Source organism: Vitis vinifera, chromosome 18, assembly GCF_030704535.1.
Source record: "Vitis vinifera cultivar Pinot Noir 40024 chromosome 18, ASM3070453v1".
Classification (NCBI taxonomy): Eukaryota; Viridiplantae; Streptophyta; class Magnoliopsida; order Vitales; family Vitaceae; genus Vitis; species Vitis vinifera.
In genome coordinates, this window is record NC_081822.1 from 15,807,518 (window position 1) to 15,821,496 (window position 13,979).

A 13,979-nucleotide genomic window follows, 5' to 3' on the forward strand; every position below is an offset into this window, starting at 1 on the left:
GTCTACTAACATACTAAGTAAATACAAAATAAAGAAATGATCAAGGGGCAGGGTTCTTTGGTGGAGATGATGGCTCTATGGCTGCCTCGTGAGTGGCCTGGGCAGGAACATCGGCTCCGATGGTCTCCTGAGCTAGAATAGCCTCCTCAGCTAGAGCTATGGGCTTTGATGGTCCCGGAATACCAGTCTGAGGTGGTGGCAAGAATCCCATATGCTGCTAAATCTGACAAAGGATAGCAGTATGTTGGTCTTGCTGAGCATGTATGTCTACCATCTGTCAGAATAGAGCATTGTGCATAGTGGTTAGTGTCTTGAACAAATTTATCATGGCAGGAAACTCCGTGCCAGATATAGTGATAAAGTCTCCAATATAGGAGGTGCAACTGGTGGAATAGGAGGTGTAGCAGGAGGATCAGTAGGGCTGGCCTGAGACATAGATGGTGTAGCAGGGGTGGGTGGAACAGACTCTATGGGACACTCGTCCTACTGTGCCTACTTAGCTTGTGTTGGCACTAGAGATGGTGGCTTAGGTGGGGCTACTTCAGGTGCTTACTCCATTAGATTCTTACCTGCCAATTGTGTCCATTGGTCGAGAGTGAAATGCTCTCAACAATGGTGGCGACGCTCAAGGTGGGGCTCGGTAGGATAGCCCATATGCTCCAATATATGGCAGAGCAGCCTCGGAAACAACAATGGGATAGTGTCGGCTCGTTGTAGCTTCTTTCTGTGAACTTTCTCCTCAAAGTATAGGAGAACGGCCATAATCAGGTGATGTGGGCCAAAATAGAAGCCCTCGGCTATCCTGAATAATGCGTCCAAGATGGCTCATCATCTCTGCACTAGATACTGAAAAGGGAAAATGTTGGACCACAACAATACATCTACTAGGAGCATCCCCGATGGAAGCTCCTTACGTAGAATAAATGAATCTCCAGAAGTCCCTCTCGATAGGATGCGGACCATGTCTCGCTGAGATATAGGGGACCACTGCCTGAAATGTGTTGGATCCTCTGGTTGAAATGGAATATGGAGAGCCTCAGCAATGTGCCTAGCCTCTAAGATACCCTGTCGCCTGTCAATGCTGAAATGAATGGTGGTGGGACTCTGATTACTACTCAAAAAGTGCTATTTGATAGCTTATAATTAATCCTTTTAAACACTTTTGAGTAGTAGTTTTGGCCTTTTAACTCAATTGGCATGTTAAGGACCCTTGAAAGCAATTTTAATCACTTTGTGTAAGTTTTGGTGTTTTTGTTAGTATTTTGATCACCAAAGCAATTCAGGTTTGAGGAGAATTTTGAGGAATCTTGGGCAAAGCTTGGAAGTCATTTTCCAAGAGTAAATCCGGAATGCAAGGAGAAAAAGTAAAGAGAATCTGCCATGAAGCATATTCTTGATGATAGTTGTAGCAGCCACTTTTGGAGCACTTTATAAAGTCCAATTGATGCATGCTATATACCATTTCAAATCTCAGGAAGTCAACAATCCAATACTTCAAACGGTACGCAATTCGGAGTTGAAACGAAGAAGTTACAGCCATTGCAAGTCAATCACTCCAAGCTGAAGGAAGCATTTTGCAAAGTGTTGCGAAATCACCCTTTTGTTGCGAAGTGATTTCGCAGCCTTTTTGTACAGTAGGGTGTATTTCCTTCTGAAGTTGCCCGATATATGCCACAAGCTGGAAGCTGGGAACCTCAAGATGGAAGCCAACTTCGCAGCCCTGCGAGAATAGCCTTTTGTTGCGAAGTGATTTCGCAGCCCTTCTTGAGTGTCTGCGAAATCTCTTGGACACCATTTTCTCTTGCGAAATGGTTCCTGGAGCATCCTGATATTTGCTACCGACATTTGGAGATATTTTCTATTAGATTTTTTGTTGTCTAAATCCCAAAATACTCCTTGTAAGCCACCAATTACAAGATTCCTTAGCTTTTAAGTTAGTAAAAAGAGAAAATATCTATGTAATAATTAGTTTTATATTATGTTCATATAAGTACCTCTCGGGAGCCTGTTCTCAGGGAGAGAGATCCTTTTGAAAAGCTTTGGGGTAAGTAAGTAAAGTTCAGTTCTTTGTATTGCTTTACCTTCTCACTTTGTATTTTTATTTTCTTACTAAGTTATGAACTCTCTGAGGAATTTTCCCCAGAGAATGAGTAACTAAACCTCTAATTCCTTGGAGCTAAGGTTGCCGGGGAAAGGTTCCAAGTGCAAGAATGCAAAGCTTTGTGGTTTCAGCCATTAATGAAGAGGAAGTGAAATCCTTTAGTGATTTCTATGTTTTTAGTTAACTTAAAACGTCTTAGAGTCACCTGGGCTAACACTTGGTAAGGCAAGTGATCTCCAACCATGGAGATGCACTAGTTTACCCCTTGCGAGCCTCTGGGAGGTGACTTTAAGGTAGGATTTTCTGGAATTGCCAACACTTGGTAAGCTTTTGGACTCCAAGGAGACATCCATTAGTTATCTCTTGCAAGCTTGAGAAGGGAAGTCCAAGGTTAAAGATCATCTTGAATGGTAAGTGCTCGTGAGAGGCATGAACCATTGCAAGTTGTATCAGTGAGAGAATTAAAGTTGAAATCCAATTAAAAGATGTATCTGTACAACACCGGTTAGAGAATTGACTATATGTTGATTCTCTCACGCGAGGAAATGAACCAACTGACCTGAGCTATGTCTTTTGCATGAGGAACCTCCCTAATGAACCTGACTCTCCAAGGAATGTTTTTCTTCCTAAGTTATTCCCATTACTTGTTTTGTTAGTTAGTTTGAATCTAAATCTTTACCAATCAAGGTTTGAGTTTTATTTCTTAAGCTAACCTTGAAATGAAACACTACCAATTCACTTTGAATTGATATCATTTGTAAGTTGGAAACCCTTCCCAGTGAACGATCCTAGAGCCGCTATACTATAGTAGCTTTTTCTTTGCTACCCTAGTATATGGTGTAATAGGTTATAAATTTTGTTGATTACTCCCTCATCCAAGGAGCAGCAGCTGGACACAAATCAGCTGAGACACCAATTGGGCACGAATCAAATGGCGCCGTTGCCGGGGAAGGTGTCAAGTTTATAGTGATACCATTTTAGAGCACTTGTGATTTTTCATCACAAGTTTGGTAACGTTTCTTTCACTTTACTAATTCTCATTCTTTCTTTATTTATTCATAATCCAAGTTTATCTTTTAAATTCAGCTTAGTTTAATTTTGTTTTTCGTAGCCCTGTTTTCTTTTGTTGTCCTTTATTTTCATTTTAGTTGCAGATAGATACTAGTTGTGTATGCCAAAGTGGATACGAGACAGTGGAGGAAGACTTGTTAAGTGTGATACACCTCATAACAAAGAATTTGAGTTGAGCTTGAATATCATGGAAACTACACCTGAAGATCAGCATAGTCACCAAGGTCGTCAAGACAATCTCAATGAATTCAGATCAATGAGGGACCATATGCATCCACCTCGTATGAGTGCACCATCATGTATAGTGCCCCCTACAGAGCAGCTAGTGATCAGACCGTATCTCGTTCCACTTCTACCAACTTTCCATGGGATGGAAAGTGAGAATCCGTATGCACACATCAAGGAATTTGAAGATGTTTGTAATACATTCCAAGAGGGAGGAGCTTCAATTGATTTGATGAGGCTTAAGTTATTTCCTTTTACTTTAAAGGATAAGGCCAAAATTTGGCTTAATTCTTTAAGGCCAAGGAGTATCCGTTCTTGGACTGACTTACAAGCTGAATTCCTCAAGAAATTTTTTCCCACTCATAGAACAAATGGCTTGAAAAGGCTAATTTCAAACTTCTCAGCTAAAGAGAATGAGAAATTCTATGAGTGTTGGGAAAGATATATGGAAGCTATAAATGCTTGCCCTCACCATGGCTTTGATACTTGGCTATTGATGAGCTATTTTTATGATGGTATGTCCTCCTCAATGAAGCAACTTCTCGAGACAATGTGTGGAGGAGATTTCATAAGTAAAAATCCAGAGGAAGCTATGGATTTCTTGAGCTATGTAGCTGATGTTTCAAGGGAATGGGATGAACCAACCAAAGGAGAAGTGGGGAAGATGAAGTCTCAACTGAGTGCTTTTAATGCTAAGGCTGGGATGTATACCTTGAAAGAAGATGATGATATGAAAGCAAAGTTGGCAGCTACGACAAGAAGATTGGAGGAGTTGGAGCTGAAAAGAATACATGAAGTGCAAGCTGTTGCTGAAGCACCAGTGCAAGTGAAGCTTTGTCTTAATTGTCAATCATATGAACATTTGGTGGAGGAATGCCCTGTAATTTCAACTGAAAGGGAAATGTTTAAAGATCAAGCAAATGTTGTTGGACAATTCAGGCCCAATAACAATGCGCCTTATGGAAATACCTACAACTCAAGTTGGAGGAATCATCCAAATTTCTCATGGAAGACCAGAGCAACTCAATACCAACAGCCGGATCCACCATCTCAACAATCTTCAAGTCTTGAACAAGCAATGGCTAATCTCAGCAAGGTAGTGGGAGATTTTGTTGGAAACCAAGAAGCCACCAATGCTCAAATCAATCAAAGAATTGACAAAGTGGCGAGTATTTTGAATAAAATGATGGATGGAATGCAAAATGATATGAACCAAAAGTTTGATAACATCCAATATTCAATTTAAAGGCTTACAAATTTGAATACACTGCAATAAAAGGGAAGATTTCCTTCTCAACCCCACCAGAACCCCAAAGGTGTCCATGAAGTGGAAAGCCAAGAGGGAGAATCATCGCAGACGAAAAATGTCAAAGCCTTGATCACTCTAAGGAGTGGTAAAAAAATTGAGAAGCCAACACCCGAGCCATATGTGGAGAAAGAAGAAGAGATAAAGAAAGGGAAAGAAATGGAAGATAAAGAGAGTGAGATCAGTGAAGAAAAGAAGGACTCTGATTCAACAATGAATGCAATTCCAGAGAAGGAACTTATGAAGGAAGAAATGCTGAAGAAATCAACTTCTCCACCTTTTCCTCAAGCATTACATGGGAAAAAGGGGATTAGAAATGCAGTTGAAATCCTTGAAGTATTGAGGCAAGTGAAAGTCAATATTCCACTGCTGGATATGATTAAACAAGTTCCAACGTATGCAAAATTCCTAAAGGACTTATGTACTATCAAAAGAGGGTTGACTGTAAACAAGAAAGCCTTCTTGACTGAGCAAGTAAGTGCAATCTTACAATGTAAGTCTCCATTGAAGTACAAAGACCCGGGAAGTCCTACCATTTCAGTCATGATTGGAGGAAAGATAGTGGAAAAAGCCTTGTTAGATTTGGGAGCAAGTGTGAATTTGCTTCCATATTCCGTCTACTAGCAATTGGGACTTGGGGAATTGAAGCCAACAGCAATCACTCTATCTCTAGCAAATAGATCAGTAAAAATTCCAAGGGGGGTAATTGAGGATGTCTTGGTTCAAGTGGATAATTTCTACTATCCAGTAGATTTTATTGTTCTTGATACAGATCCTACTGTAAATGAAGCTAATTTAGTTCATATCATCCTTGGAAGGTCATTTCTTGCTACCTCAAATGCAATCATCAATTGCAGGAATGGGCTGATGCAACTCACTTTTGGCAACATGACACTGGATCTCAATATTTTCTATATGTCTAAAAAGCAAATCACTCCGGAAGAAGAAGAAGGTCCAGAAGAGCTGTGAATTATTGATACTTTGGTGGAGGAGCACTGTAATCAAAATATGCAAGACAAGTTGAATGAAAGTCTTGTGGATTTTGAGGAAGGTTTGTCTAAATCTCCTACTGTGCTTGCTACTCTACAAAGTTGGAGAAAGATAGAAGAGATTCTACCTTTGTTCAATAAAGAAGAAGAGGCAGTTGCTGAAAAAGAGACTCCAAAACTCAATCTGAAGTCTTTACCTGTGGAGCTGAAATATACATATCTTGAAGAAAATAATCAATGTCATGTTGTGATATCTTCATCTCTGACCAGTCATCAAGAGAATTGTTTAATAGAAGTTCTCAAGAGGTGTAAGAAGGCAATAGGATGGCAAATATCCGACTTGAAAGGCATTAGTCCTTTAGTTTGTACTCATCATATATATATGGAAGAGGAAGCAAAGCCAATTCGTCAACTTCAAAGAAGATTGAATCCTCATTTACAAGAGGTGGTGCGAGATGAGGTGCTGAAGCTACTTCAAGCAGGAATCATTTACCCTATATCTGATAGCCCTTGGGTGAGTCCTACTCAAGTGGTACCAAAGAAGTTAGGGATCACAGTGGTTCAGAATGAAAAAGGAGAAGAAATTACTACACGCCTCACTTCAGGTTGGAGGGTGTGTATTGATTATAGAAAGTTGAATGTTGTAACCAGGAAAGATCATTTTCTATTGCCATTTATTGACCAAGTGCTGGAGAGAGTCTCTAGACATCCGTTCTATTGCTTCTTGGATGGGTATTCAGGGTATTTTCAGATTGAAATTGATGTGGTAGATCAGGAAAAGACCACTTTTACATGTCCATTTGGAACATATGCTTACAGGAGAATGCCTTTTGGTTTATGCAATGCACCTGCTACATTTCAAAAATGTATGTTGAGTATTTTCAGTGATATGGTGGAGCGAATTATGGAGGTTTTCATGGATGACATCACCGTATATGGAGGTACATTTGAGGAATGCTTAGTTAATTTGGAAGCAGTTCTTCACAGATGCATTGAAAAAGACCTGGTGCTCAACTGGGAGAAATGCCATTTTATGGTACGTCAAGGAATTGTCCTTGGCCATATCATATCTGAAAAAGGCATTGAAGTTGATAAAGCAAAGGTGGAGCTTATTGTCAAATTGCCATCCCCAACAACTGTAAAAGGAGTAAGGCAGTTCCTTGGCCATGCAGGGTTCTCTAGGAGATTTATAAAAGGTTTTTCAAGTCTTTCAAAACCTCTTTGTGAGCTGTTAGCTAAGGATGCTAAATTTATATGGGATGAAAGGTGTCAAAATAGCTTTGATCAATTGAAGAAAATTTTAACAACAACTCCAATAGTGAGAGCCCCTAACTGGCAATTACCTTTTGAACTGATGTGTGATGCCAGTGACTTTGCTATAGGAGCTGTGCTTGGCCAAAGGGAAGTTGGGAAGCCCTATGTGATTTACTATGCAAGCAAAACACTGAATGAAGCTCAAAGGAACTACACAACTACAGAGAAAGAATTGTTAGCTGTGGTATTTGCTTTGGACAAATTTTGTGCTTATTTAGTGGGGTCTTTCATCATTGTCTTCACTGACCATTCAGCCTTGAAGTATTTATTGACAAAGCAAGATGCAAAAGCAAGGTTGATTAGATGGATTCTTTTGTTACAAGAATTCGATCTCCAAATCAAAGATAAGAAAGGAGTGGAGAATGTGGTAGCTGACCACCTTTCGAGGTTAGTTATAGCACATAATTCCCATCCCTTGCCTATTAATGATGATTTTCTTGAAGAATCACTCATGTCCCTAGTGAAAACTCCTTGGTATGCTCATATTGCTCATTATTTAGTAACTGGTGAAATTCCAAGTGAGTGGAATGCACAGGACAGGAAGCACTTCTTTGCCAAAATTCATGCTTATTATTGGGAAGAGCCCTTTCTTTTTAAGTATTGTGCAGATCAGATCATAAGGAAGTGTGTCCCTGAAGATGAGCAGCAAGGGATTCTATCTCATTGTCATGAGAATGCATGTGGAGGCCACTTTGCCTCTCAGAAAACAGCTATGAAGGTGTTGCAATCAGGGTTTACCTGGCCATCTCTTTTCAAAGATGCCCACATCATGTGTAGGAGTTGTGATAGATGCCAAAGGCTTGGAAAGTTAACAAAAAGAAATCAAATGCCTATGAACCCCATTCTAATAGTTGAGTTATTTGATGTATGGGGCATTGACTTCATGGGACCTTTCCCAATGTCTTTTGGTAATTCTTACATCTTGGTAGGGGTGGATTATGTTTCTAAATAGGTTGAGGCAATCCCCTGTAAACAAAATGATCACAGGGTGGTTCTCAAGTTTCTTAAAGAGAACATTTTCTCAAGATTTGGGGTGCCCAAAGCCATAATCAGTGATGGAGGTGCTCATTTTTGCAACAAACCTTTTGAAGCTCTGTTATCCAAGTATGGAGTGAAGCATAAGGTGGCTACACCTTATCATCCTCAAACTTCTGGGCAAGTTGAGCTAGCTAACAGGGAAATAAAGAATATATTGATGAAAGTGGTGAATTCCAGCAGAAAGGATTGGTCTATTAAGCTTCATGATTCATTATGGGCATATAGAACAGCTTATAAGACTATTCTTGGCATGTCTCCCTATCGTCTAGTCTATGGCAAAGCATGTCATCTCCCTGTGGAAGTTGAATACAAAGCTTGGTGGGTAATAAAGAAGCTGAACATGAACTTGATCAGAGCCGGAGAAAAGAGATATCTAGACCTTAATGAGATGGAGGAATTAAGAAATAATGCTTATATCAATTCCAAAGTTGCAAAACAGAGGATGAAGAAGTGGCATGATCAACTAATCTCCAACAAGGAATTTCAGGAAGGGCAAAGAGTTTTACTGTATGACCAAAGACTCTATATCTTTCCTGGGAAGCTCAAGTCAAGGTGGATAGGCCCGTTCATTATTCATCGAGTATATTCCAATGGAGTGGTGGAATTATTGAATTCAAATGGCAAGGACAGCTTTAGAGTCAATGGATATCGTCTCAAGCCATTCATGGAGCCATTCAAACCAGAAAAGGAGGAAATCAACCTCCTTGAGCCTCAAAAAGCCTAAGTAAAGAAGGGTTTGATGGACGTGGTTTTACCACAGTCCAAAATTTTTGTAAATTTTGTAAATTTCCAAGTTTTTTTCCATACTTTTGATCTTAGTTTTTGATCTTAAATCATGTTTTTATGTGTGTTTTAATCTTTTTGAATGATCCCAGGTGGAAGAAATTGCAAGGAAATTGAAAAAAAAAAATCGGGAAGAAATCGGAGCAAAATCAGAGCAAAAACAGAGTAAAAACAGAGCTCTGCGAGATTTCGCAGCCTAAAGAAAACTTCTGCGAAATGAGCATTTTGTTGCCAAACCATTCCGCAACACTTTGGGATTCTCTGCGAGAATTTTCGCAGCTGCGAAGGCGAGTTTGGCACACGAGTGCCACTTCGCAGCACAGGAGCCCCCATTTCGCAGCTGCGAAACGGCTGCGAAGCGGTAAAGCCCAGATTTCGCAACAAAAGTCCCATTTCGCAGGGTATTTCGCAATTGCAAAAGCGATTTTGGCACACGTGTGCCACTTCGCAGCACAGTTACATTCATTTCGCAGCTGCGAAACGCATTGCGAAGTGGCTGCGAAAATGGCGTTTGCTGCGAAATTGGCATTTTTCTATGAAACTCAAATTGACCCTTAGTCTTCCGTTATTACTATATATACCGGTCATTTGAGCTGCGAAAAGGGTTTCAAAATAAAGCGCGCCATTCTCGCAGGCTGTTCATCTCCTTCCTTGAGCCTCACCGCGCAAGTCTCCGGTCATCCTCTCCGATCATCCGTTCCGGCCAAATTTCGGCAACCCGAAATTGCGCGAACTAGAGGGGCTAAGTCTTCCTCTCCTTCAAGCCGCAAGAAAAGCCTGCGAAAGAAGCCAGTTCCAGATCCCATCTCTGAGCCTCCGCAGCCGAAAGCAATTTCTCGTCCGGTGAAGACTGCGCCGCAAAAGCCTCCAACGAGGCGTTACCTTACCAAGTCAGGGGGTCGGCCACTGCAAAAGAGACCCAGGGTTGAAAGCTCAGAACCCATTGACTTGACTGAACAATCTCCAAAGCCTTCGCCGGTTTTATCTCCGGTTTTATCTCCAGTATCCTCGCCAGTTCCATCTCCAGTGCCATCTTCGGCGCCGCCAGCAGAGCCTAAAGAGCCTCAGCCACCACTTCCCGAGCCCCAAATTCCATCTGAAATAGCTCCGGAAGAAGTAATCAGGCGGCCAATGCTAACTCAGCCCCCAATTGAGGGAAATTTGGATTGTAGAGCTCGGCCATTCCACTCCGAGCTATGCTTTGACATAGCCACATTCCGATTGCAGCCGGAGCTTGCACAGTCATTCAACCTGCTGAGGAGATACCACATGGAGCACCTACTGACTCCGAGAGACTTTTTCTACCCGAGGGTAGCCATGGATTTCTATCAATCCATGACAACCAAACAAGTCAGGGATCCAACTTTAATTCATTTCACTATTGATGGGAGGCATGGCATATTGGGAGCACGCCATATAGCTGAAGCCTTGCAAATTCCCTACGAACCAAGCCAATTCGATAATTTTAAAGCTTGGACCAGTCATACTGAGCTGGAGATGGTGCACACCCTGTCCAGAGAAGCTGCCACGCGATCACATTTGTTGAGGGGGGAGCTTCCTCCAATCATGCTTCTGATTGATGCATTTTTGCGTCATAACCTCTACCCATTGCAGCATTGGACTCAAAGAAGAGGAGTCCTCTTAGAAGCCCTATACAAGATGTCTGAGGGATTTTTCTTTGGGCCTCATCATCTAATTCTGGCAGCCCTTCTCTATTTCGAAGAGAAAGTACACAAAAAGAAGCTTCAGAGGGCTGATACCATTCCCCTCCTCTTTCCAAGGCTGCTATGCCAAATTCTGGAGCACTTGGGGTATCCTTCTGAGCCTCAGCTGGAGCGCAAACGCATTTGCCGTGAGCTATTTACTCTCGACAAATGGAACAACATGACAGCTTATAGAGTTGACCAGCCTGAGCGCCCACAGCCAACTGCTAGGAGAGCATCTCCACAACACATACCTGAGGGTATAACAGTTGCTGCTCCTACCATTCCCAGAGCTCCACCAGTTGCTCCAGCTTCATCTCAGCCATCCACTTCAACTGAACCGAGGATGGCCATTCCCATTTCTGAATACAGAGAGTTATGCCATTCATTGGAGACCCTCACAGCATCTCAGAGCAGCCTTGCTCAAGAGATGGCAGCCATTAGAGCATGCCAAGAGCAGATGTTGGCCACTCAGGCTCAACACACTACCATCTTAAGGCAGCTCCAGCTTCATTTCGACCTGCCACCAGCTGTTAAGCCCTCCACTTCTACCACAGCAATGCCACACTCTCATCCAGCAGAGCCTCAGGCCCCATCTGAAGCACCAGCTGAAGAGGCAGACCCATCTGCCTAGCCCCAGCACCACCCACTCATCAGAATATATATATATATATATATTGCTTTTCTTTTATGTATTTCATTTTTTTTTAGTTGAAAAGAAATCCCATTATTTTGGTACTATATTTGGGATTGCTTGTATTGCTTTTCTTTTACATTGTACTCAAATGGATTCAAAGTAATACAAGTTTAATATTTCTTGTTAACCTTTAGCATTAAGTTATCCTTATTTCCTTTTCTCACATATTCTATTCTTTTTGAAACATGTGGTTTCTCCAATCAGTATTCGAATTTGATATCACTCAGGAGGTACCACTTCCTCCCTTTAATTACAATCACTCATATCACATTGAGGACAATGCTCAGTTCAGTTGGGGGGGGGGGGGGGGGGGGGGGGTGGGGGGGATGAGGAAGGAAGTATGCTAAGTTAAAGGAAGTATGCTAAGCCTTTTTGGTAATGCAATTATTTTGGTAAATTAGTTGTAGTTTTTGTTTTTTTACTCTTTTTACTCTATTCTCCATGAATCTTGAGGAAAAATTTTCAAATTAAAATAGGAGAAATTGAACTGTTGTTTTTCACTTGACTTAGAGTATGGATTATGCTCACCAAAGTGGTTCAATTGTTGAAGCTTCTATTGAAATTGAATTTAGTTCTTCCACTTTAAGCTATTCACACACTGTGCACATTAGATTCCGTTTATAAGATGAAAAGTTATTTCCCTCTTGACTTAGGATAATTTTAGGACTTGGTACATTTGACCTCATTTGATAAATTTGAAACACCCTGCAAAAGGCCAATGAGCCTTTGAAATAAAGAAAGTTGTTTGCTTGCCTTAAAACCCGAGCAAGGTCTGAGGGGTATATGGTGAAAATCTTTGAAGCCTGGTGCCCTAAGCCTTAATTGGTTGGGAGTCACCGACCTCAATGCTCGTTACAAGGGTGGATAGGTGGAGTTAGCATATGGTAGGTGCTTGGGTATTAAAAATTCATTCTCAAAAGTCCGGGGAAAAATCCGAGGAGTTAGTGGTTGAAAGATCCTTAAAACTTGATGCCCTAAACCTTAATTGGTTGGGAGTCATCGATGGACCCCCATTACATGGACAATTCAGAGAGAATACCCCATAAAGCCTTCTAAAAAAAAAAAAAGTGTGTTTTTTCTTTATTGATTTTGGTCAGTTTGCTAAGTGTTGAAAAAAGATAGGTTGGGGGGAGAGATTAGTTTAGCATATTATTCTCGGAAGCTAAGGAACCAATACACATAGATTTTTGTGGAAGATTAAAATTCGTTCTTTGAAAGTGGAAATGATTTTAAAACTTCAGTTTGTATAATGCATTCCCTTGATTGACAGTGTTTAGCATAGTTTGTTATAACTCTTGTTGAAATTTGGGTTTGTATTTCTTCAATGTTCCATATGAGAGAATTAGATCATCATGCCATTTGAAAATTGTTTTTCAGCATGATGTTGTAAATTATAGGTTAGTTTGCTTTTTATTTTCAATTTTTCTCTCCTGTATTGCTAAGGGACTAGCAATATGTCAGTTGGGGGGAGTGATTACTACTCAAAAAGTGCTATTTGATAGCTTATAATTAATCCTTTTAAACACTTTTGAGTAGTAGTTTTGGCCTTTTAACTCAATTGGCATGTTAAGGACCCTTGAAAGCAATTTTAATCACTTTGTGTAAGTTTTGGTGTTTTTGTTAGTATTTTGATCACCAAAGCAATTCAAGTTTGAGGAGAATTTTGAGGAATCTTGGGCAAAGCTTGGAAGTCATTTGCCAAGAGTAAATCCGGAATGCAAGGAGAAAAAGTAAAGAGAATCTGCCATGAAGCATATTCTTGATGACAGTCGTAGCAGCCACTTTTGGAGCACTTTCTGAAGTCTAATTGATGCGTGCTATATACCATTTCAAAGCTCAGGAAGTAAACAATCCAATGCTTCAAACGGTGCACAATTCGGAGTTGAAACGAAGAAGTTACAGCCATTGCAAGTCAATCACTCCAAGCTGAAGGAAGAATTTTGCAAAGTGTTGCGAAATCACCCTTTTGTTGCGAAGTGATTTCGCAGCCTTTTTGCATAGTAGGGTGTATTTCCTTCTAAAGTTGCCCGATATATGCCGCAAGCTGGAAGTTGGGAACCTCAAGATGGAAGCCAACTTCGCAGCCCTGCGAGAATAGCCTTTTGTTGCGAAGTGATTTCGCAGCCCTTCTTGAGTGTCTGCGAAATCTCGCAGACACCATTTTCTCTTGCGAAATGGTTCCTGGAGCATCCCGATATTTGCTACCGACATTTGGAGATATTTTCTATTAGACTTTTTGTTGTCTAAATCCCAAAATACTCCTTGTAAGCCACCAATTACAAGATTCCTTAGCTTTTAAGTTAGTAAAAAGAGAAAATATCTATGTAATAATTAGTTCTATATTATGTTCATATAAGTACCTCTCGGGAGCCTGTTCTCAGGGAGAGAGATCCTTTTGAAAAGCTTTGGGGTAAGCAAGTAAAGTTCAGTTCTTTGTATTGCCTTATCTTCTCACCTTGTATTTTTATTTTCTTACTAAGTTATGAACTCTCTGAGGAATTTTCCCCAGAGAATGAGTAACTAAACCTCTAATTCCTTGGAGCTAAGGTTGCCGGGGAAAGGTTCCAAGTGCAAGAATGCAAAGCTTTGTGGTTTCAGCCATTAATGAAGGAAGTGAAATCCTTTAGTGATTTCTATGTTTTTAGTTAACTTAAAACGCCTTAGAGTCACCTGGGCTAACACTTGGTAAGGCAAGTGATCTCCAACCATGGAGATGCACTAGTTTACCCCTTGCGAGCCTCTGGGAGGCGAC

At 40.8% G+C, this 13,979-nt stretch overlaps 1 pseudogene; it reads left to right on the forward strand.

The window, feature by feature from the left end:
- Positions 1–211: 211 nt before the first annotated feature.
- Positions 212–11,164, forward strand: LOC132253098 (uncharacterized; annotated as a pseudogene).
- The last annotated feature ends 2,815 nt before the right edge of the window (positions 11,165–13,979 follow it).